The 26785-nt window shown below is 36.4% G+C and overlaps 1 protein-coding gene across 1 annotated transcript in view; it reads right to left on the bottom strand.

Annotated features, from left to right (window-relative positions):
* Positions 1–2029: 2029 nt before the first annotated feature.
* The window catches only part of LOC129398073 (uncharacterized), a 40324-nt gene continuing 15568 nt past the window's right edge, over positions 2030–26785 (bottom strand). The window contains exon 3 of the mRNA XM_055114306.1: positions 2030–2111. The gene's annotated coding sequence lies outside the window, so the exon portion shown is untranslated. The remainder of the gene's footprint in view (positions 2112–26785) is intronic.

The raw sequence follows: 26785 nt of genomic DNA, 5'->3' as shown, positions 1-26785 counted from the left end.
GAGAATGAAAAGTAAACCAGCAGAAATGAGAAAATAATAGAGGCAAGATACATTAAATTATTACAGAAGTAAGAGCTGCTGTAGAAGAAAAAATATATAATGAATGTGTCAAGAATACGGTAAAGTGAGAAGTAGTTGATTTGAAATGGAAATGAACATAAATACAATTTTCAATAAGGTGATTGAACATTAAGAAGACAAGTTTACAAGTAATACATAGAAGTATCGTGAATGTAAAAGTAGGGAACTTTTCTGGTATAAAAAGAGAAAAATCTGTACAAATTTGTATAGTCAGTACTGGGGAGGGAATGACACAAAAAAAGTTAGTACCAATATAATCTAGAAAAGTTCTGAACTCCCTTAATCAAGAATTATATGAATCACTGTACAAAAATGTCTCATAAACAAAGAGATTTGAGAAATTTATACCAACAAAATTATACTTAAAAATAAAAGGCAACATTTAAAAATTCAGGGTATACTATACCCATGAGCAATTTTGGAGAAAATAATCTTGAATATGATATTCAGCCAAAGAAAACATGAAATACAAGAATTCTTTTTTAAGAAATATCATAAAAGGGACTGATACTGAAAACTGAATGCATTAAAAAACAAAACAAAACAAAGACTAAACAAAAGCCAGACAGCCTTCAGGACTGGTGATGAGAGGAAAATGCAGTGTGCACATTTCCTCTGCTTACCCCATTTTATATCAATACATATTGAACAAATTGGATTCATATGGCTACAATAACATGATAATGTCGAGCTTTTAATTTATCACCTTAGCTTCTGAGAGCTCTCTCAGAGGCTAATAATCTCTTTTATTTCAGTAATATGTAAGTTCTTTTAGTCAGTGCCTATTTAGTCTATAATCCACTTTAAATTCAAGTAGAATTACATTTAAAATGTTATTTTAAGAATCATGTATATTATGTGTAATTTTTGTAAAAGTATTTCATCTATCAAGCCTTCAACTGCATGTAAGCTTAGAGCTATATCTGAAATCAAGTTCACCAGATATTGGCAATTTCATTTTCTGAGTGAAATGATTTAGAAAGATATTTCCTTTTCCTTTCTTTTTCTATTTTTAACTTAACTCTTCTATGTTGGCTGAGTTATTTTCATAATTGTTTTATTAAAAGTTAATACTCTTTTCAAAAAGAAATTTATTTCCTGGGAAGAAAGCTCTTATAAACTTCTTTATTATTTAGCGTGCCTCTATAGAGAAGAAAAAGATATGTGTCTTTACCCATTTCTAGGTTCATGACCTAGACCCCTATAGCAAAATACAGATTAACAAGAGAAAAGCATAACAAATCTACTTAATAAAAGTTTTATGTCGCAAGGGATCTTTCGGAAATGAAGACCAGGGAAACACCTTATGTCTGTGAACAGTCATGCAGAAGTTTGGTTGACTGCCAGAGAGTAAGATCTGATAGCAACAAACTTGGGGGGTGGACTTAGAGGGCCAGTTTGTTCAGATTCTTCTTGCCATGTCTTCTCTGCGTCTTCATTCCTTTCCTCCATGTATAGAGAACATAAGGGTCTTAGGACCTACCTTCGTGGAAGGTAGATCAGATCACTCTTTTATGGCCTGCTTCAGAGGAGAAAGGCCAGAAGGTAACCTCTGTGTTTACATGATGTTGTCTATTTCCTTTTTAAAATACTCAGTATGCCAACATGCCATATGGTGGCATTTCCTGCACCTCATCACCCCACTCATAGCACATTCTTTTATTGAATTGTAGTGAAGTTTCAAGATATCATTTCCCCATTTATAACCTCAGTGAAGAAGGGGACTAAGTAGTCAGCATCATCTGGAAGATTCTTTGTGGGCAGCTTTGCCATTCCAGATTGCTTAATGTTTTAATAATGGCTTTGATAACAACTAACATTTATCAGTATCATATGGTATGACATTATATTTCACTGGATATGACTTATATGACAGACGTTGCCCTTAATTTTTCAAATAGAGAAACTCATTTAAACTTCACAGAATCCACATGATGTAGGTACTTCCTCCGTTTCCACAATATGGATGAAGACAGGATAATACTAGAAGGCAATGCAGATGGAGTACCAATACAGGTCACATCGTATGGCTGAAAAAATAACAAATCAGGCATTTGAACCAAGACCACTGATGACAGAAGCCAAGATGTAACCACTTTGTTATTCTGCATTATCTTATGAGGTATCTTTCCAGTTGTTTTGGAATTTGTTTTATAATGAACTATCTTGTTCCAGATGTCAGCATCTTTAGGTCAAGATGGATTTACCTCTGGGAACTTACACTTAGATCCAGAGAGACAGACTGAGTTTCGCCTCCGTGGACTGGCACATGACAGTGAGCTGCTCTCAAGGCCAGTATTTCTCCAATAGAGCTGCCATGACTCCTGTGAATATGACGCGAGCCTCCGGAATCAATTAATATTTAGCCAGTTTGAAATAAGCCACCCCAATGCATGGGAAATATATGTGCTGGCATCTGTGTGATGATCCTTTATATCCTTGAAGATGCCAGATACACCCTTGATTCAGACATTCATCAGCTCTCAAAAAGTATTCATTAATTACCTACTTTTCCTGGAGTGTTTCTAGAATCTAGGAAAAAAGTGCTGAATGACACAAGAATGGCTACTCATGAACTCACATTCTACCTGCATTATTTCTTGTAGACACCACTTTTCTCTCACATTAAACTATGTGATCTTAACAAACAAATGGTGACTAGATTATAAGATCCATCACTGTGGAGCATGGACCTGAAATAGTGGGCATGGAATATGTCTAAACATGTGCAGATATGCATGGAGTATGCATGTCTAACATGTGCAGACATACATGGGAAAACTAGGACACCTGGTCATCCCAGCAAGCTTTGTACCCCTGTATTAGTCAGCTGCTGTCTATAGGCAGCCACCCCCCCACCCCAAGGATGGGGCTTATCACTTCCTGGGAGAAGCAGATCCCATCAGTTAAGAGTACAGGACAGGGGTTACAGCTGTGAGTCATTAGCAGCCAACACCCACAGCAGCTGGAAGATGGGTGCCTTGGCCCCATGAGTGGAATTTGGGCAGGGCAAATTCCCAAGAGAGAAAGTAATTTCAGCATCATTGTTTTCTTTGTTTCTTAGATGAGAAAGTTGAGATGTAAACAAAAAGATTGTCATTTGCTGGAAAGCACAGCTTTGGCCTTCTATGGTTTTCAACATCAGCCCAATTTTCCTTGGGGAGTCTGTTAAAAAGCAATCTCAGTATTTCCAGTGGTAAATGATGGAGATCTAGACAAGTGTAGAGACTGCAGGGATGGAGAGAAGTGAACTGCTAGGAGTTATCTTTTGTTGGGAAAATTAATTGTTTAGGGAAAAAAAAATGCAATTCACTGCCAGCACTCATCTAATTTTACATAAACACACTCACTGAGGATGAAGCAAATCTGATTGATTGATTTTTTTTTTTTTTAAGACAGAGTCTCATTCTGTTGCCCAGGCTGGAGCACAATGGCATGATCTCACTCACTGCAACCTCTGCCTCCTGGTTTCAAGCTGTTCTCCAGCCTCAGCCTCCCAAGTAGCTGGGACTACAGGCACCCACCCCCATGCCCGGATAATTTTGTATTTTTAGTAGAAACAGGGTTTTGCCATGCTTGTCAGGCTGGTCTTGAGCTCCTGACCTCAAGTGATCCACCCACCTCAGCTTCCCAAAGTGCTGGGATTGCAGGCGTGAACCACTGCACCTGGCCCTGACTGATTTTCAATGTGAAAATAAAATATAAAAACTATTCTTGGAGTTATTTCTAAACAGAACTAACATCAGAATCATCTGAATCATCAGAATTGTCTATTTCAGAAAAATTAAATTCATCAAATGAATCTTTGGCCAACAACTAAGAACCATGTTAACATCTTGCATAGGAATGCTACGTTTTCTAGGATTTGTCATTTTCGGCAATCAAGAATGACCATGTTTTGTAAATGGAAGTACTGCTACTAAAACCAGAATGGTTTAAATAGAATGATGTCTTTTGTTTCCAAAGTCAATACACTAAAGCAATATGAAAATAATAATAAAAGCGAGATATGTCATGGCAAAGTTATCTTGGGGTAAACGTGGCAGCCACAAGGACTGCGAGCCGCAAGCATTGCCAGCAAACAGGAAAAGGGTTAACATTACCATTGATTGCTGTAGATGCTACATCGGTGCCCTGCCTGAATTTCACTCACAGGGCCAAGACCCATCTTCCAGCTGCTGTCGGGGTTGGCTGCTAATGACTCACAGCTGTAAACCCTATCCTGCGAATTGCCCTTAAATGATGGGATCTGCTTCTCCCAGGAAGTGATATGCCCCATCCTTGGATAGATGGTTGCCCACAGTCAATAGCTGAGTGATACAGGGGTGCAAATGTGTGCTGGGGTGACCAACTATCCCAGCTTTCCCAGGACTAGAAAGTTTTCCACAACATGGAAATTTCAGGGTTAGTACCCAGAAAGGCCTGGGAAAACCGGGATGGTTGACCACTCTACCTTTGGCTGCACAGAGTACAACTCTGCACTGAGATTTATATTCGTAGCTCACCCCTAAATCAGACCAATGATAAGCTTGACCTGAGAGCACAACCTTACTCAGCTCTTTCCCTCTTTCCTATCCTGCTTCACCCCCACCCTTAAAGATTCCTTCAGTAAAGCATGTGCACTTGAATGCCCTGTCTCTGGTTCTGTTTCTAGGTAACTCAACCTAAGACATTGAATAATTAGATATGGAGGGAGAAGAAAAAGGAAACATACTGATGAATTTGTTTTTCTGTCCTGGCAAACTGGATTATGGGAGCACCTTTGAACAGGATGGAGGGGAGCCATGTTTGGAGGTACCGTTGACTCATTAAAGAAGAATAAAACTGTGAGAATGCTATTGGGCAGTTCACAGAGTCCCTAGGAGGACTGGAAAATCAGGTTTATGGCCATCCAGCCAGACATAATGCCCAGACACACCAAAGGGTTGGTCTGATGAGGACATATTGCCAATATTGGCAAGCAGCTTTTACCACTCATATATTTAGATGTTCATGGATGCTGCACGTAGCACCACCAACATTACCTTCCAAGACAAATAATATTGATTCATCATCCACTCCTTTTAGGGAAAGTTGGTCAGAGTTATACCAACTCTGTCTTTAAAGTTTGAGGTAAGTTCATCCACTTGACAGACCCTAAGCTATGTAGTCATACCTTAGTTGCAAGGGAAGCTGAAAGAACAGGGTCACAATAAAGAAGCTGAAAGAACAGGGTCACAATAAAGAAGCTGAAAGAACAGGGTCACAATAAAGAAGGTGGGAAATTCTTCAAACAGGAAAGTGATTATAGCAACACAATAAGATAGCAAATAGCAGTTACAAAAGAGGAGGTACAGTTTGGGCTGAGAATAAATAAAAAATACCACCACGGTCGTGGAGTAGTAAGGTGAAGTAGAAAATAGGTGTTCTATTTGGATCGTGTCGATGAAGGGTTAGGAATGGATGGTCTCCAGAGAAGGCTGATTCCTCCCATTCTTGTACAGGCCTGCTACTTCCATCAATGAAGTCCACTTCCTGTCTTAGACTAACCTGTTGAGTAGTTTTGATCAATGTAAAGTGGTAAAAGTAATCCTGTGCCAGTTTCAGGATTAGTCCATAAGAGTCCTGGAAACATATTTGTTTTTTTGGAAACCAGCCACCATGGTGTGAAGCTGAGGCTAGACAACTGAAAAGTGAGACCACTTGGAAAGAGAAAAGCAACATGGAAGAGAACCAGGGTTCCCCAGCCAACAGTCCATGCCACAACCCAGACACCTAGGGAGGTTCTCTTTAATGCTCCAGCCCAAAACAAGCTTCCAGCCACTAGAGCGGTCTCAAACAACCAGTATACTGATAGATTCACCCACAGAATCATGAGAAATAATAAAATATTATTGTTTTAAGCCACTAAGCTTTGAGACAGTTTATTTTATGCTGATAGATAACTGAAACAAAAATTGCTACCAGAAATGGGGTATTTCCATAACAAAATTTTAAGACAAGTGACATTGGCCTTGGGACAGGGCACAAGATAGGTCAGATAGTTTGCATCTTCCAACTTTATACTTGTTTATTTGTGTTTTCAAAGTTGTTTTTGTTATTCTAGTTTCTTGGTATTTCTACAACAACTTTAGAATCTGCTTGTGCATTTCTACAAAATTTTCTGTGGATATTTGATTGAAAGTGCCTAGCATCTACATTTCAAATTGGAAAAAAAAATGGCATCCTAACAATATTGTCTCCTGGCATAAGGAAAAAAAAACACAAACACACACACACATACACACACCGTCCTTTTAGTGTGTTTTGTAATTTCTTCCAATAATATTTTATAGTTTCCAGTATATATGCTCTTTTAAAACTTTTGTCAGATTATTCCTAAAGTAGTTCATACTTTTTCAAGGTCTTATAAATGGCATTTTAAACATTTTACCAAGCTTTTATTGCTAGTATAAAGAAATATAGTTTCAGTATATTAATCTTGTTTCTTACAAGTTTGCTAAAATCTCTTATTAGTTCTAGATTTTTATAGGTTTTTTCAGTTTTTCTAGATGTCACATAAATAAAATTGTACATAAATAAATAGGATTTTACTTCTTTCTCATTTCTGGTAACACTGGATAGAATTGGTCACACTATTTTTCTCTTTTTGTTATTGTTTTTTGTTTTTTTTTTTTTTAATTTTTCTTGCATGGTCACGTTGGATAGAACTGCCAGTCTGGGTTGGCTAGAAAAGGCAAGAACAGACATTTTTATCTTGTTCCTGTCTTAAGGGGTTTATACCTGGTTTGCTAGGACCGCCATAACAAAATACCACAAACTGGGTAGCATAAACAACAGAAACTTATTTCTCACAGTTTTGGAGGCCAAAATCCAAGACAGAGGTTTGGTTTCCCCTGAGGCCTCTTGCCTCAGCATGCAGACAGTCACCTTCTCATTGTGTTCTCAGATGGCCTTTTGTCTGCACGCATCCCTTGTGTCTCTTCTATGTCCTAATCTCCTCGTCTTATAAGGACACCAGTCCAGCTGGATTAGGGCACATCTTAACAGCCTCATTTTAACTTGATTACCTCTTTAAAGGCCCTACATCAAAATACAGCCACATTTTGAGCTACTGGGGGTTAGAGCTGGAGAACACAATGCAGTCCATAACAGAAGAAAAACTTTAGTTCTTCTACTATTAAATGGGATGCTATAGATGCCTTCTTTTCATTCTAGTAAATTCTCTTTTATTTTTAATCTATGAGAATTCTTATCGGCAATGGATGTTTGATTTGGAAAAATGTGTTTTCTCTATCTATTGTGGTAATGATGATTTTTCTGTTTTAGTTTGTCAATATGGTGATAATGGCAGGATTTGAATATGTTCCCCAAGACTCCCCCTGCCTCCTCAGGATATAGGCCCTGCATAATCTGTAGAACTGGGACTACGGTGAATGTGATGGATTTTACTGCCCTCATTAGGACATTTTACATGGCACATTTGGCTTTAAGAAAGAGAGGGCCGGGCACGGTGGCTCATGCCTGTAATCCCAGCACTTTGGGAGGCCAAGGCGGGCCGATCAAGAGGTCAGGCGATCAAGACCATCCTGGCCAACATGGTGAAACTCCGTCTCTACTAAAAATACAAAAATTAGCTGGGCATGGTGGTGCATTACTGTAATCCAAGCTACTCAGGAGGCTGAGGCAGGAGAATCTCTTGAACCCGGGAAGGGGAGTTTGCAGTGAGATGAGATCACACCACTGCATTCCAGCCTGGTGACAGAGCGAGACTCCATCTCAAAAAAACTAAAAGAGAGATCATCACATTAAAAGCAGAGAGTTTCTTCCAACTAATTGCAGAAGAGCAAATCAGAGATTTGAAGCATGAGAAGGATTTGATGTACTGTTGCTGGGTTGAAGATAGAAGGAGCCACATATTAAGGAATATGAATCACCTCTAGAAGCTGATGGCAGCCCTCCAGCTGATAGCCAGAGTAAAATGGGGACCTCCGACCTACAACCACAATGCACTGAATTCTGCTAATGAAAATGAACATGAAAGCAGATTTTTCCCCAGGCCCTCCAGAAAAACACTCAAACCACCCAACATCTTTATTTCATCCTTGTAATATGCTGACCAAAGGACTCAGCTACATCACACTGAACTTCTGACCTACAGAATATATATTAATAAATGGATGTTGCTTTAAATGGCTAAATGTGTGGTAATTCGTTATGAAACATTAGAAAACTGATATATATGGTGAAATTAAGTTGGTTGATTTTGGAATTGGTAAATCAACCTTGCATTCTAGAATGAATCCCACTTGGTGATAGTATGTCATTCTTTCTAAATATTGTATGATTCAATTTGCTAAAATGCTGTTCAAATGTTTACATCCTATGTTCATGAGAAAGATGGATCTGTATTTTTCTTCTTTTGTAATATTTTTATCCAGTTTTCATATTAGGACAATGCAGGTTGCACAGAATAAGTTGGAAATATTCCTTCCTCACCAATTTTCTGGAAAAATTTATGCAGATTTAGTATTATTTCTTCTTTAAATATTTGATTGAATTTACCCATGAAGCCATCTGTGCCTGTAAGTTTCCTTGTGAAAATGGTTTTAACTACAAATTTAATTTCTTCAATATATATAGCTATCTGAACAATTTATTTCTTAAGGGGTGAAATTGGGTAATGTATGTACTTTAAGGAATTTATTACATCCAAATTTTCAAATATATTGAAATAAATGTGTTTATGATATTTTATTATCCATTTGGTATCTTTAGAATCTCTCTTATTTCTAGTATTGGCAATTTGTGTCTCCTTTTTTTTTTTTTTTTTTTTTCTCATGACCACTCTGGCTAGAGGTTTATCAATTGTATTGATTTTCTCAAAGAACCACCTTTAGGTTTCATTGATTTCCTCTATTGTTTTTCTGTTTGGTATTTCATTTATCATTGCTGTTATCTTTATTATTTCCTTTCCTCTGCTTATGTTGTATTTAATCTGCCTTTTTTTCAGTTTGTGAAGGTGGAAGCTGAAGTTATCGATCTGACACTCCTTTTTCTCTAGTATAAGTATCTCATGCTATAACTTTTAGCATAAACCCAGCTTTACAGGAATGCCACAAATTTTTATATACCATGTTTATATTTTCATTCAACATAAACTACTTTTCAATTTCCTTTTTGATTTCTTCTTAGATCATAGGTCATTTAAAAGTGTATTTTTTTAGTTTCCAAATATTTGATCATTTTCCAGAGATTCCTCTGTGATTTATTTCTAATTTAATTCCATTGTGGTCAGAGAAAATAACCTGTATCACTTGAATTCTTTTAAATTTATTGTAATCTGATTTATGGCCAAGACTATTATCTATCTTGTTGAACAAGCCCTTGAAAAAAATGTGTATTCTACTGTTTTTGAATTGTTTATAAATATTAATTATCAACTCTTAGGTCGACAGTATTGTTCAGTTCTTCTGTATTCTTTCTGATGTTCTGTCTACATGTTCTATCAATTATTGAGAGATATATTGAAGCCCCTAAATAGAATCATAAATTTGAATATTTCCCTTACAGTTTTACCATATTTTTCTTCATGTGTTTTGAAGATGCAAAAGTACAAGATTCAACAGAGGCTAACAAGTTTTGGATTGTTATATATTCTTAATGAACTGATCCTTGCATCATTTTGAAATACTTCTTTATCATTGGTAATTTTTTGTTACTAAATCTTTCTCAGGTGTTAATGTCATCTCTCAAGCTTTATTTTGCTTAGTGATAGTGTTACCACGATATATATTTTTTTCATCTTTTATGTGTAACTTATTTGTGGCTCAAATTTTGAAATTTTACCACTATTAATTCTTTAAATAATTTTTCTGTCTCCGTTTCCTTTGAAGAGTCAAATTTCACCTACATATTTTCTTCAAAATTGTCCTACAGCTCACTGATGCTTTGTATACATTTTGAAAATTATTTTTCATCTAATCTCCAGTTAATCTTATCGAGTGTATTTTTCACCTTACACATAGTAGTTTTTATTTCTGGAGCTTCAATTTTGATCTTTGTCATATATACTATGTCTCTAACTTTTTGAACATATGAAATATAACTCCAAGAATTGTTTTCTTCTTTTTGATCTTGCCTTTAAGATTTGTTTAGTAAGATCAGAGCGAAGTTCAGTCTAGGGCTAGCCACATCCCTCTTCTAACACAAGACCTTAGTACTTTACTCAAGCCATGTAAATGATGAATTTTCCATGGCAGGTGGAAAAAGGCACTATTCCCAGCCTTGTGTGAGCACCAATTACTATTCTCTCTAATCCTTTTACAGATTTTTACTGGGCCTTGAGCAGTTTTATCCCACACGTATGCTGATTCCTTCTCTGTACAACACTTTTCTTTCCTGTATTCTTGTTCTGAAAACTCTAGCCTTCTAGGTCTTTCTGGATCTTGGTTCCCTCTCCTTGATGTAGGAAGTTTACTGGGCTCTGCCTGGGCTCTGCCTGGGCTCCCCTCTCTGCATCATGCCATAGAAGCCTTCTGTAATCTGGGGCAAGTATAGAGCTTTCTCTAGTGAACTTTAAATAATGTCATTAGCTCCACAGACTGCCAAGTCCACATCTAAATGGAAGAGAGAATTTCAGAAAAAGTTTCAAGTCAATTTCCTCCACTCTTTCCACAGTAATCCCATTCCAAGTTCATAACAACTCACATGAAAAATGTAAGGAGACAGCAGTAAGTGAACAAGTAGATTTCAGTTGAGATACTTTTAACAAGAAAGATTTGAGCCCTAGTTCTTTGTCTGAATTCCTTATTCTGCCATTTTAATACCAAGTGTCTCATAGAGAACTCTGCATTCTCCATATCAAACCTTTAAAATCCTAAATTTATGCAGCAGATGGGAAAACAGGAATTCTTCATCAATTCCACCTGCGTCTTGTTTACAGAGAAGCCATACTTATGACTAAGGGACCATTTCTTAGGGATTTAACAGAGATGTTCTAAGTGAATTTCCAGGAAATGTAAGTAAAGTAAAAACAGCACAGAGCAGATGTCTGGCCATTCAAAGCCATTCTGCCTTAATTGTCAACAGAGAGAGAGAGAAAGGCTGTCTGTGTTTTTAGATTTTCTATAATGACTATCAAGTATAACTGTTCTTCAAATAATGCCTAAGAGAAATGCATAGAAACAATCAATATTTATTCTGCATTTGTTGCTTAACTGAGTAAATAACTTTGGGAGCAGTTCAAGTCATATTTGTATTATAAAAACCATGATATTGACCAGTTTTCTAGATACAATTTGTATAGAGTAAGAAAAAAAATGTTGCCTTTAACTAAATATGTAGAAAAAACTAAACTTTCCCTAGTTGCAGGGATTATAAAATCATGGGAGACATTATCAAGGTTGGTGGTGCAATTGCTTTTCCTAGAGAGCACTTTGAAAATAGACTAGTCACCCAAGTACTCTGAACAATTAAGGTGCAGGTGCAGCCACACCTGCAGAGAAGAGTGAATACAGGGATCCTAAAGAGAGTGGCCTTAAAGGGGCAGCAGTAGGTCTTTGATGTTGAATTGAACTTTCCTACCATTGGTGTGCTTTATACAAAAAAGAAAACCCATTTGAATAATTCAAGAGGAACCAATACGTCTACAGCTAATCAACAAAGGAAGAGCTGAATGACTAAGCCAACTTTTGGTTACAAACAAGAGAGAAAATAAGGCACAGCCAGTCTATTGGAAAGTATAATCTACAGTAGAAAGACCGCTTGCTGAACCAAAAAAGACCCTGATAATCGCTTATACAAGCATATTTTCAACAAGGGTCCTTAAGTAAAGCAAAGGAACAACTTGCAGGTGACAATGTATTAAAGGATGACTCAACACTGTCCTTTAAAATGTAGCAGCAGTAGTTTACTACATTTAAACTCCACAGGTAGCCTGGTACAACTTGAATGCCCAATGAAACTGTGCATTTTCACTGAGGAAAAAATCATTTACAATGCAAAGGAGACTTCTCTCTGGTGACCCAGAGGAGCTGCCAGTGTTCCTTGGATTAGGGCAATTAACCAAAATAGCATTGCTAAATTTGCTACAGATTTTAACTAATTTAGAAAGTAAAATACAAACTTTGGCTTAATGGAGTTAGGGAACAGACTGTGTATATGAACAAGTTCAATTGTATCACTTACCATCTACGAAAAGCATTATCAGTGAGGGAAGTATAAAATAATTGAGGGGCAAGCTTATGAGGCTCTGGTATAATAAGCTATGTTGGGTTTCAGGCTGGTGGGCTTTCCCAGAGACTAATGTTTCATGCCGAAGTGCTCCAGGCGGTTTGGAATGAAAGGGGTATTTTAGAAATAAAACAAAATTATCACAGTATGAGATGCTTAACTGAGACAAAATTAATCCTTTTCTATCAAATGTTTCCAACTTGAACTCAACAACTGGTTTGAAATTTTAAATTTTAAAAGTTGTTTTTCATTGTCAGTACAATCATAAAATTGGGATATTGGAACAAGAAAAAAACACAGACACCATTTATTTCAAGACTTCATTTTATGGATGGAGAAACCAAAGCACTGAAGGTTTAATAAGCTATCACAAGAAGACACAACTGTTAGGTGCTGAATACACTTTAAAGCTGGTGCTGGCTGCTGAGCCACAACCACCTACCTGACAAGGTTAAGGGGAGAGGTGCAGTGGTGTGTGAGTACATTACAGTAGAGGTACTTCTATCAGGAGAATTTGGAGGTCTAGATCTGTGTGCAAACACAATCTCTAGTTGGCCCATTAGGGAGCTCTTGGTTCTACATGCCAAACCTTTAGTGTCCTAAGGGACTTGCCTGAAATAATATAATGTCCCCACATTCTGTGTTCTGGTAATATTCTAGGACAGAGTTTGGCAAACTTTTTCTGAAAGGGCCTGATAGGAAGGATGTTAGGTACTATGGGCCACATCATCTCATTGATAATTACTCAACCACCATTGCAACAGGTAAGGAGCCACAAACAAAACCTAAACAGATGAGCATGGCTGTGCTTCCACAGAATTTTGTGGATGGACTGTGAAATTTGAATTTTATATCATTTTCATGTGTGATACATTATTTAGCATTAATTTTTCTTGAACCATTAAAAAATGCAAAAATCACGCTTAGATTGTGGGCTACACAAAGATAGACAGAAGTCAGAATTTGGGCCAAAGGCTGTAGTTTGCTGATCCCTACTCCAGGACTTAGTGACAGGCACGTTGTAAAAAAACAAGAAGGGTCATGATTCAAAATCAGATTAGAAAAGAGTCTAAAAAGAACACTCTCAGGCACTGGACATGGCCTTGAGTGTCTTCCAGGAAGCTAGGGTCTGGAGGAGAGATGAAGCAAAAGTAGTCCCATATTCCCTTGGAAGGATTTTTATGTTCTACAAGTAGAGTGGCAAATACTGAGCAGAACACTCACTGTGGCTCTTTCCCAGGAACAGACCCTAGAAGGGCATTCCTGGAAGCATCCAAACAACTGTTTCTGATACAGAACAGCTGAGAACAGATACAGAACAGCTAAACCCCACCCTTCAGCCTGGAACCATAGCCCTAAGTGAAAAGAACTTACCTCATTTTTCCATCCAAATGTGGCCTTTTTGGCCTGCCACGCCCCTATGCTGTGCCCATAAAAAGACTTCAGCTGGCAAAATAACACAAGCAGCTGAGCATTGGGGATACAAGCATCTGAGTGTCAGGAATACAAGCAGCTGAGTGGTGGAAATAGAAGCGGCTGAGCATCAGAGACAATGGATAGATGCAACCAACTTCAGATGGTGCAGCTTTGGGGAAAGATCGCCTTCTTCCCACACCATCCCCTTTCCAACTCCCATCTCACTGAGAGCCACTTCCACCGCCCAATAAAATCCTCTGCATACACTACTCTTCAATCCATTCATGTGACCTGATTCTTCCTGGATGCTAGACAAGAACCCAGGTGCCGAGAGGGCAGGGGCTTGGACACTGCTGCAGGGCCCACAAAGAGCCTGCTTCTACCAGAGAGGAGTGACCAGCTGGTTCCAGCATTCATTTGCTTTGGTTCCCACACTTGCTTACTCGCATGCTCCCTCTTGCAAGGAGAGGCTGGCAGTGGGCTGAGTGAAATGAGCCACTCCAGTTCCCGCCCACAAAGGGGGTTAAGGTCAAGGAAACAATCCTGTCTCATCTTCAAAAGACTTGTGGCATTACCAAGTGGGAACCAGAAGCAGGGAAATAACTGGTTGATTAGGTTTTCTTGCCTTTTCCATATCAAGATGGAGAAAGGGTGCAAGGTGAAATTTACAACTACACTGATGGGAATAGAGACTGAGTGAAGAAGGAAACAATTTTGAATCGGCAAAACATCCAGCTCTGGGAGGCAGAGGGATGTCCACATTGATTTTCAGGCTAGGAGCTTGGAGAGATGTTAGAAGAACATTCAGAGTGGAATTGATACAATCTTGCAATTATACCTCGGGAGATAAAATACATTTATATGCAATTAAAAAGAAGAGATTAATTAGTGCAAGCTCTTAATATTTAAGAGTTCTGACTCCTTTTGAGTTAGAAATTTTATGATTCACCATATGAGAGATTGTGAGGAGTGAACGGGGAGGCAGGTGTTACAAAATGCTAAATTAAATGTTCTCAATTCAATTTCCTTCCTAACTCGAAAATTTCTGAAGCGCTACACAATCTAATAGGACTTTTAACCATCTTTGGTTTTGTCAGAAAATGCTCTTCTTTTCTCCTTTTTAACTAGATGACAGGGACCAATTAAATTAATGAGGCTCACAAAAGTATTTCCCTTGGCAAATGGCAGGCTGTATTAATGTTTGCACAGTGCAGTTTTTGAGCTGTAACCCTCTATGTTAAATGCCTGTGTTGCACAAGATACCTCCAAATGCTATCGGCTTCTGCCAAATTATATATAATAAGAATCAGGTTTATTTTTTGTTGGTATAAATAATTTAGACATATATGGAGAATATAGATTATCAACAATATGAGAAACATGAGTAGCTTCTTCATGTAACTTACATTATTTAGGCAAATTGGTTATTTAATAGTGACAAATAAAATTTCTCAAATGATCATAGAAATCTAAAAGATGGTTAAGCAAGTCTGTTAACATTGTTCTAATACTTCCATACTTTGTGATCTAATTAAATGTTTATTATAATTATCTCTAATATTGTATTTAAGCATACAATAGATTAGAGTATATATATATATGTATATATATTTCAGTGAAATAGAAAAGACTCAAAGATGTGAAAGAAGCCTTCATTGTTTTGCTGGAGAAGCCTTCATTGTTTTGCTGGAGAAAAAGGATAATAAATATATGCCCCATTTTCCCCATTTTGTAATCTCTTCAAAATAGTACAATATTCTTGCCATATATAAGCACAACATATGAACAATATATTTTTAAAGGACTGGTCAAAAGGTTGTAGTCCTTTTTAGCTAAGCTATTTAATAATATTATTTAAACTGTAGATTTTTCTTAAACCAGGCTGCAATGTCTTTAAATGTTCATGTGACTTGGAAAATAAAAAGTCAACATATAAATCCCTTGGCTTGTTTCAATACATCCTGTTTTTACACATATCTACTTTTTAAAACAATGAATTTTACATCAGCATTCACACATGAAATTAGCTAGAGCTCATACAATTAAGGAAATTTTTCTCATGGGGAAATCTGTTTTAGAAATAATCTATTCAAAGTTGCTAATCTACATATTAACTACTATACTCATTGATTAAACTCACAAAATAAGTAAAATAAAGGTTTTTAAAAGTCTAATAGTGAGACTTTGAATTTATGGACATATAGAAAAAGGCTAATCGATTGCTGTAACAATTATTCCATATCAAAAGGTAGTTGATTTTTTAACTCACTACAAATGCAAACATTCACTAGGTACATGCATGAAAAACACAGATTCAATTTTAATATCTTAGTAAAATTTCGAATTTAGGTGAACTGATTATTTAACATGGGATATGCGTTGTAGAATTATGTTGTGTTTCTATAAGATATTTGGGTTTAATTTCTAATATAAATACTTTACAGACTTTATGGTTACAACAATCTACCCAATTTACTATTCTGCATTGAAGGATACAGGTTCATTTAGAAATTTATTTAGAAAAAGGAAAATTCTCTTTCACCTAAAGGGGAATTAAGAATTGATACATTAATTGTTGTCAAATGTGCTATCACCAAGATGGACTTAATTCATATTGGTGTTTCGAATTGTAAACATTGCACTTCTGCCTTTTACACTTTAAACTTACCATGATCTGGAACAAATTTACTAAAACCACAAAAGAATGTAATTCTCTGTTGACTGTTAGTGCACTTCTAAAAACATGAATCACATAAGACAACAGATAATAAGTATGTGTTGTGCAAACTTAATATAAATACATTTACAATTCTACTTTTGGCTCAGAGGTAATGAGCTGGTCCAGAATTAATCTCTCATCATTAACATCTAGAAATAGGTGAAATATAAAAACAACTATTTTCAGACATTAGAAAACAGGCAGCTCTGACTGTGGTCCTTGTGAGAAAGGAAACACATAATGTAAGCTGTGCCATTGCTTAGGCTTTGGGCCAAGAATCAATTTTCAAGATGCATCAGACAGAGAAGGATCCCAAACAGGACTTGGCAATCCACTGAAGTAAGGAAATAGAAGAAAGAGTTTGAGGAGACTGGAGAGTCTAGAATTTGTGAGGGAAATTTCAGAGGTTACACAGAGGAAGACATCCAGTGATTTCTATGTTGGCCCAACTGAGTCTTTGGCTGAATATCGGTCTGTACATATATAGGATAAAATCCCACACAGCTTGAGAAGAATTACTTCTGAGGGGAAAAAATTACCAGGAAGCTCTAATAACAATTCTCAAAGCTCACACCAGGTTAGCAATCATAAAAATTCTCTCTTACTGATTCAAATGTTTACATGAAATTCAAAGTGCCAATAACATATAAGATAACCATGAAAAAGGAAAACAAAGCTGGTAATGAGATACAAAACATGATATCTTGTATTAATTATTAAGGCAATAACTAAGAGAGTGCTCTATTGATGCAATGACAGATAAATAAACTAATATGATATGAGGAAATCCAGAAACAGCTCATACTTTTGAATTTAATCAAAGGTGAAACTAAATTATGGACAGTATGGCTTTTTAATAATAAGCTATTCTGGATCACTGATATGCAAACATTCACTAGGTACATGCATGAAAAACACAGATTCAATTTTAATATCTTAGTAAAATTTCAGAGCATGGTAAGTTTAAAGTGCAAAAGGCGGAAGTGCAATGTTTACACTGAACTGATATAATTATATGACTGAAAAATGAGTCTAATCCCTACCTCACACTATGCGCCAAAACCATTCCCAGCATATTTGTACATCTAAACATGAAAAGGATAGCATTAAAGCTCCTAAAATGTTCTTCTAGAGTGGTAATATATTTATATGAATGTGAAATAGGCAAAAACTTCTTAAACAGAATACAAGTATACCTAGCACAAAAGGAGTAATGGACAATGTAGACTATATTAAAATGAAAAATTATTATTTATCAAAAGATACTCTTAAGAGGCTTACTAGATGCAATCAGGAAGAAGTTCTCCCACCAACAGAAACCAGAATATCTAGTAGATTGGCATATTCCTAACAGATCTTTTGAGAAAATGCATTGAGAGAGGACACAGAGATGACAGAGACACCAGGGCTGAAGTGGGAGGAAGCTGAGAATGCTGCACAGGTTGCTAAGTGCCCGGAGTTGTTCCTGGCACTAAATGGTTCCTAGGAAAAGTGTGTGTGAAGTAAGTGTGGAACAGCCCTTTCTTGTCACAAGCCTCCAGGATCCTTGTCACAGGCCTTCAGGAAACCTCACTATCTCCATGGACCTTTCGTTTGGCAGGGGGAGCTGCCTGGAAGGTCGACAGAGTCAGAGCTTGAGTCTGCCTACAGGATTTAATGTGATGATGGCTATAGTGGAACACAGTCATGGGTTCCCATATCCCAAGACTCTCCATACTCCTCTAGGTGACTCTGACTTTTGCCAAATGCTGGACCTGGAGAGAGCAAGGCTGTCTATCCCAGAGGACTGAGGCAAGTCTGATCTGTGTACCTCCCTTTCTGCCAGCCCCTTCCAGGGTCCCTGCCCAGCTCTGCCTGCTCACAGTGCAGCCCAAGCTGCCCTGCCAGAGTGCCTTTGCCAACAGCCACCACCAAAGTGCTTTTGCTGGTGACCCCACTACTCCACCAGAGCACTATCAATGATGACCCCTGCTGGAGCTCTTTCACCTGTAGCACCACTGCCACCCTGCTGGAGCACTGCTGCCCTACCAGAGTGCTGTTGCCAGTGGCTCCTAATGGAATGCTATTGCCAGTGGCTTGGAAGCATCTGAGTCTCCCCAGCACAGCTGGTGCCCAACCTTGAGAGGCCAAAGGACAAAGCTAGGACCCAGTACTAACCTCTCAGGGTTAGAACATCCGGCCCAGGAGAGTCAAGATGAGTCTTGTCACTCTGAAAACATCTAGAAACAAAGCCAATAGACTAAATCCAACTTACACCACAGTCAAATTCTCAAAGATAATAAAGAAAATAAAACAAAAAGCTCCAATCAAAATACAAGAACCTCAAAGGTTTATAGAACCATCAGCCCTCACAAATAAGAAAGAATCAGTGTAAGAATTCTGGCAAAACTAAGAGGCAGAATGTCTTCTTACCTCCACATGATTGCACTAGCTCTACAACAATGGTCTTAACCAGATTGAAATAGCTGAAATTATAGATATAGAATTCAGAATCTGGATGGCAAGGAAACTCAATGAAATGCGGAAAATATTGAAACCCAATCCAAGGGAAACAGTAAAACAATTCCAGAGTTGGAAGATGACACAACAGTTTTAAGAAAGAACAAAACTGACATTCTAGAATTGAAAAATTTACTCCAGGAATTTCATAATACAATTGGAAGCATTAACAACAAAATAGACCAACCTGAGGAAAGAATCTCAGAACTTAAAGACCACTTCTTCAAGTAAACACAGGCAGACAAAAATAAAAAATAATTTTAAGAAAGAACAAAACCTGCAAAAATATGACATTATGTAAAGAGACAAAACCTACAAGTCATTAGCATTCATGAAAGAAAAAGTGAGTGAACAGCTTGGAAAACACATTTGAGAGCTTAGTCTGAAAATTTCCCCAATCTTGCTAGAGAGGTCAACATGCAAATTAAAGAAATTCATAGAACCCCTGCAAGATACTATTAAAGATGACTATTCCCAAGACACATAATAATTAGATTCTTCAAGGTCAATATGAAAGAAAAAATCTGAGGGCAGCTACAGGGAAGGGGCAGGTAACTTAAAAAGGGAACCCCAGCAGGCTAATAGCAGACCTTTAAGCAGAAACCTTAAAAGCCAGAAGAGATTGAGAGGCCTATTTTCAGTATCATTAAACAAAAAAAATTTTCAACCAAGTTTTTTTTTTTATCTTGCCAAAGTAAGCTTCGTAAGTAAAGGAGAAACAAAATCCTTCTTAGAGCAGCAAACACTAAAGGAATTTGTTATCACTAGACCTGACTTACAAAAGGTCTATAGGCTGTGCTAAACATGGAAATAAAAGAACAGTACCTGTCAATGCAAAAACACACTTAAGTACACAGCCATTGACACTAGAAAGCAACTGTACAATCAAGTCTACACAACAATCAGTTAACAATATGACAGGATCAAGTCCTTGCAAATTAATATTGACCTTGAATGCAAATGGGCTAAACACCCCACTTAAAAGGCATAGAGAGGCAAGTTATATTAAAAAAAAAAAAAGTAACACTCAACTGTCTACTGTCTTCAAGAGACACATCTCACGCATTAACAACAACCACAGGCTCAAAATAAAGGAATGGAGAATGATCTACCAGGCAAATGGAAAAAGAGAGCAGGCTTGCTATTTATATCAGATAAAACAGACTTTAAACCAACAATAATCAAAGAGGTCATTACAAAATGATAAAGTGTTCAATTCAACGAAAGACTTAACTACCCCAAATATATTTTCACCCAACAAGTTCTTACAGACCTATTAAGAGACTTAGATAACCATATGATAATAACGACTTCAACACCCAACTGACAGCAGTAGACAGATCATTGAGGCAGAAAAAGACATTCAGGACCTAAATCCAACACTTAAACAATTGGACCTAATTGGCAGTCAAGGAAACTCCACTCAACAACAATGGAATATGCAGTGTTCTCATCTGCACACAACATATACTCTAAGACTGACCACACTCTGAGATTGAACATAAAGCCAGTCTCAACAAATTCAAAAAAATAACATTATACCAACCACACTCTTGAACTACAGTGCAATAAAAATAGAAATCAACACCAAAAAGATCTCTCAAAACCATACAGTTACATTGACATTGAACAGCCTGCCTCTGAATGATTTTTGGGTAAAGAAAACAATTAAGGCAGAAGTCAAAAAATTATTTGAAACTAATTAAAACAAAGACATCAATGTACCAGAATTTTGGGGGCACAGTGAAAGCAGTGTTAAGAGACAGTTTATAGTGTGAAATGCTTACACCAAGAAGTCATAAAAATCTCAAATTAACAACCTAACATTGCACTTAGAGGAAGTAGAAATACAAGAGAGAACCAACCCCAAGGATAGCAGAAGGAAATAAATATCCAAAATCAGAGCTGAACTGAAGAAAATTGAGACCCACAAAAATTCATGCAAAAGACCAACAAAATCAAAATTTGTTTTTTCAAAAGAATAAACATCACTGATAGACTGCTATCCAGATTAATAATGAAAAAAGAGAGAAGATCCAAAGAAGCAAAATCAGAAATGACAAAGGTGGCATTATAACCAACCCCATAGATATCCAAAAATTTCTCAGAGACTATCGCAAATATTTCTAGGCACACAAACTAGAAAACCGAGAAAAAATGGATAAATTCCTGGAAATACACAATATTCTAATATTAAGTCAGAAAGAAATGAAAATTTGAACAGATGACTAACAAGTTCCAATGTTGAATCAGTAATAAGACCTTTCCAATCAAAAAATGCCCTGGGCTAGACAGATTTACAGCCAAATTCTACCAGACATACAAAGAAGAGCTAATACCAATCCTACTGAAATTATTCCAAAAAATTGAGGAGTAGGGATTCCTCCCTAACTCTTTCTATGAAGCCAATGTCACTCTGATACTCAAACCTGGCAGAGAAGCAACTAGAAAAGAAAATAGCAGACCAATGTCCCTGATGAACATAGATGCAAAAATCCTCACAAACCAAATCCAGCAACACATCAGAAATATAATTCACCATGATCAAGTAAATGTTATTTCTGGGATACAAGGTTGGCTCAACATATGCAAATCAGTAAATACGTTTTATTACATAAACAGAATTAAAAACAACAACCACATGGTCATCTTAATAGATGCAGAAAAGGCTTTCTAATAAAATTCAACATTGCTTCATGTTAACAACCCTCAATGAACTAGGCATAAAAAAAAACATACTTCAAAATAATAAGAGCCATCTAGGACAAACCCATAGCCTACATCATGCTGAATGGGCAAGAGCTAGAAGCATTCCCTTTGAGAACTGGAACAAGACAAAGATGCCCACTCTCACCATTCCTATTAAACATAGTACTAGAAGTCCTAGGCAGAGCAATCGGGCAAGAGAAAAAAATAAAAACCATCCAAATAGGAAGAGAGAAAGTCAAACTATCTCTCTTTGCAGATGATATAATTCTATACCTAACCCCACGGTCTCTACCCAAAGGCTCCTAGAATTGATAAACAACATCAGTGAAGTTTCAGATTACAAATTCAATGTACAGAAATCTAGCATTTCCATACACCAATAACATCCAAGTAGAGAGCCAAATCAAGAATGTAATCCCATTTAAAATAATCACAAAAAAAATAAAATACCTAGAAATACAGCTAACAAAGGAGGTGAAAAGACTTTACAATAACAATTACAGGCTGGGCTCAGTGGCTCACACCTGTAATCCCAGTACTTTGGGACGCCAAGACAGTTGGATCACTTGAGGTCAGGAGTTCGAGGCCAGCCTGGCCAACATGATGAAACCCCATCTCTATTAAAAACACAAAAAATAGCTGGACATGGTGGCAAGCACCTCTAGTCCCAGCTACTTGGGAGGCTGAGGCAGGAGAATTGCTTGAACCCAGAAGGCAGAGGTTGCAGTTAGCCAAAATCACACCACTGCACACCAGCCTGGGCGACAGTGATCCATCTGCCTTGGTGTCCCAAAGTACTGGGATTACAGGTGCGAGCCACTGAGCTCAGCCTGTAATTTTTATTGTAAAGTCTTTTCACCTCCTTTGTTAGCTGTATTTCTAGGTATTTTTTTGTGATTATTTTAAATAGGATTGCATTCTTGATTTGTCTGTCTCAAAAAAAAAGCATGAAACACTGCTGAAAGAAATCAGAGATAACACAAACAAATGGAAAATTATTCTATGCTCATGGATAGGAGGAATCAATATGGTTAAAATGGCCATACTGCCCAAAGCAATCTACAGATTCAGTGCATTCCTATCAAATTAGTAAAATGTTATTCACAGAATTAGAAAAAAAACTACTCTAAAGTCCACATGGAACAAAAAATAGCCTGAATCACCAAAGTAATCCCAAGCAAAAAGAATAAAACCAGAGGCACTAACCTATCTGATTTCAAGCTACACTACGAGGCTACAGTACCTATAACAGCATGGTACTGTACAAAAACAGACATAGACCAATGGAACAGGATAGAGAATTCAGATATAAAGCCACATACCTACAACCATCTGATCTTCAACAAAGTTGACAATAACCAGCAATGGAGAAAGGACTCCCTATTCAATAAATGGTGCTGAGATAAGTGGCTAGCCATATGCAAAGGATTGAAACTGAACCCCTTCCTTATACCATATACAAAAATTCGGCCAAGATAGACTAAAAATTTGAATGTAAAACCTGAAACTATAAAAATCCTTGAATAAAACCTAGGAAATACCATTCTGGACATCAGCGTTGGCAAGAAATTTATGACCAAATCCCCAACAGCAATTGCAACAAAACCAAAAATTGACAAGTGGGACCAAAGTAACTAAAGAGCTTCTGCAGAGCAAAATAAACTATCGAAAGATGAAACAAACAACCTACAGAATGGGAGAAATTGTTCACAATCATGCATCCAACAAAGGTTTAATAATCTATAAGCAACTTAAACAATTCAACAAACAAAAACAAATTAAAAATGGGTAAAGAACCTGAATACACACTTCTCAAAAAAAGATATACATGTGGCCAACAAATATATTTTTAAAATGCTCAACATCACTAATGATTAGAGAAATGCAAATGAAAACCACAATTACATACCATCTCACACCCGTCAGAATGGCTATTATTAAAAAGTCAAAAATAAGTACTGATGAAAATGTAAATTACTTCAGGCACTGTGGAAAGCAGTGTGGAGAGTTCTTGAAGAACTTCAAACAGAACTACCATTAGACCCAGCAATCCTACTATTGGGTATATACTCAGAAAAAAAATGAATCATTCTGCTAAAAAAGACACATGCACTCGTGTTTATCACAGCACTATTCACAATAACAAAAACATGGAATCAACCTAAATGTTCATCAACAGTGGACTGAATGAAGAAAACGTGATACATATACACCATGAAATACTACACAGCCATAAAAAGGAAAGAAGTCATGTCTTTTTCAGCAACATGGATGGAGCTGGAGGCTATTATCCTAAGTGAATTAACTCAGGAAAATAAATCCAAATACCTGTTCTTACTTATAAGCAGAAGCTAAACTTTAGGTAAACATGACCATAAAACTGGCAACAATAAGACACCAGGGACTACTAGAGGGATGAAGGTGGGATGGGGGTGTAGGTTGAAAAACTACCTATCAGGTATTATGGGTATTATGCTCACTACTGGATGATGGGATCATCTGTACACCGAACCTCAGCAACATGAAATTTACCCATGTAACAAACCTGCAAGTGACCCTCTGAACCTAAAATAAAAGTAAAAAAAAAAACCAAACAAAAAAACCCTTGGTAATGATAGTAAGCAACAACAAAAACAAAGAAAAGCTAAGCTTTGTGCATAAATAATACCAAAGGCTCCTGATATTAACCTCTATTCATGGTCTCCAAAATAGTAACTGATATAAATATTCCTTTGCTCAGAATTTTAAAAATTACACTGTTGATTTTAGGAGTCTACAATTGTTTTTCCTTCATATATACCTCATTTAAAATTTACTGAGCACCTATTCTTCATACAATTATAGTAATTGAATGCAACAACAACGACAAAAAGACACTCATGAAAGAGTGATAAGACACTCTTAATACTTCATACCACAGAAGAAGTTATCTCTTGTGAGAAGATATCTGCAATACATTTATTCATGAAAGAACATGCACCCAGAATATATATATGAATCCTACCATTAATTTAAAAAGAGGATAACAAATTAATAATAATAAATGTGAATAATATTAAACAGACACTTCATTAAAAAGAATATTAAATGACCAATAAGTTATTGACCTTATTTGTCATGACAGTAATGAAAGTTAAAACTGTGTAAGAATTAAATGAAAAAGACCCAGGATTGTTAAATAGAAAAAAGACAAAAACATCAAACATTCTCTAGGATGTGGAGCAACTGGAACCCTCATGCTCTGATAGAGGGAGTGTAATACTTTAGCTGCTTTGCATAAATGTTTGGCAATATCTACTAAAGTGAATATTTATTTTCTTTATTACTCACCAATTCCACTTCTGTGTTATGGTCCCCCCTAAATTAGTGTATATGTTTGCTATGTTCCTAGCAACACATTATAATAACAAAAAAGTAGAAATAACTCAAATGCCCATGAACCATAGCTTTATGAATAAATATGATACAATCATACAATAAAATGTTAAGTTAGAGTCTTGGTTCTCATACTTAACAATCCTTTGAATTTGGGCAACTTATTTAAATTCTCTAGATTTTAATACTATGTCTGTAAAATGGCTACCGTATCTGTTTGGCTGGACTGAGATTTATATAGAAATGAGTGCATGTAAGATACCTGAAAAATAGCCAGCAGAATAATCATTTCCCCGCTCCCAACACAACGAGTAACATTTACATTTATAATTGTATTTATTAGACCAAATTTATCTCTTTACTTTGGTTTCCTTCTAGTTAATCTAGTACAAGAAATCATAGTTTATACTTTAAATTATAATATTTAGAATCTTCTGTTAATTTGCACGATTTGTTTGTGTTTATTTTCATTGTGTTTCATTCTGTTTCTGTCTTGCTAGCCCATCCACACTTTTGAAACCTACTGCTCAAATTTTTCTGTAAAGTTTTCCTAACGCTTGACACTCTTTCTTCTGTTCAGATATAACAGTGAATTGCAACTGCAGCACCTACTTTCTTATTCTTGAACATTTTATTAATAACTTTGATGCTGGTGAGGAGGAGGGAAAGATGTTCAATTAATATTTCACAAAATTGAAATCTATTCTTTTCTTCAAAATGTGCATCATAAAAGAAATATGAGGGGAGAAGATTCCCCACATTAACCCTCCCACTCCTCCTTCTTAAGTGTTGCTCATGTTAATTTGTTAATAATAGCAGTGTCTGGAGAAACCTATTAGTGCTTTAACAGCTTAGTGGAGGACTCTCACTAGAGAAAATGGAATATAAAGATGGAACTAACATCTTGCCACAGAATCCTACAATTTATGGACAAAATTTGTAATAAATATTTGAAAAGACTGTAGGATTACCAGAAGTAGCCAGATATCGGATCTCCTATAGCATTTTTTCTCATTATTTTTTGTACCTAGAGAGTGTACCACTGTGTTGGCCATTGGTTATTCCACAATCTTCTCTTTATAAATAATTTTTAAATTTGTTCTCAGTGTTTGCAATAACAACAAAAATGCTGAAGTGAATAGCCTTGTCATTTGGTACATTTTGCCAGAAAATTTTTGAGAGGAATTATTTAATGAGTCACCAAAAAGTACAATGTTAACTATAGGTTTTTCAAATATGGCATTTATTAAGTGGAGAAAGTTCCCTTCTGTTCCAAATTTGTTGAGAGGTTTTATCAAGGGTAGGTGTTGAATTTTATCAAGTGCTCTTTTTTATGCATCCAATGAGAGAAATAGCTCTAAAAGAATATTATTGAAATTTTAATGTGAGCTCAAAACTAGATACAGAACTGATCTAAAAAGTTGGTAACTGAATTGCGGTTACATAAAAATGTTTTTGTTCTGATAAAATACACACTGAGGGACACCAGGTATGTAAATCTGAAATTGCATTCGGTAGTCTTTTATTTTTTCAGGAATAGTACTATTGTGATCTTGAAATGACTATTATAAGAGAAAACAAATACATAATTTACTAATACTGGTAGAAATAAAGATTTACCAGACAATAGAAAATAGATAAAATACAAAATCAATGAATTAATAATCTTAAAAATGAATTGGAAGAACTAGTATGAGCTCATGAAGTTTTTGCTATTAAAATGTACTAAAAAGAGATAGAATAAATGACAACCCAACAACTTCTAGCACTTAG

This window comes from Pan paniscus, chromosome 5, assembly GCF_029289425.2.
Source record: "Pan paniscus chromosome 5, NHGRI_mPanPan1-v2.0_pri, whole genome shotgun sequence".
Lineage (NCBI taxonomy): Eukaryota > Metazoa > Chordata > Mammalia > Primates > Hominidae > Pan > Pan paniscus.
Note: the sequence above shows the minus strand (reverse complement) of the source record. Positions and strands in the feature narration are given on the sequence as shown.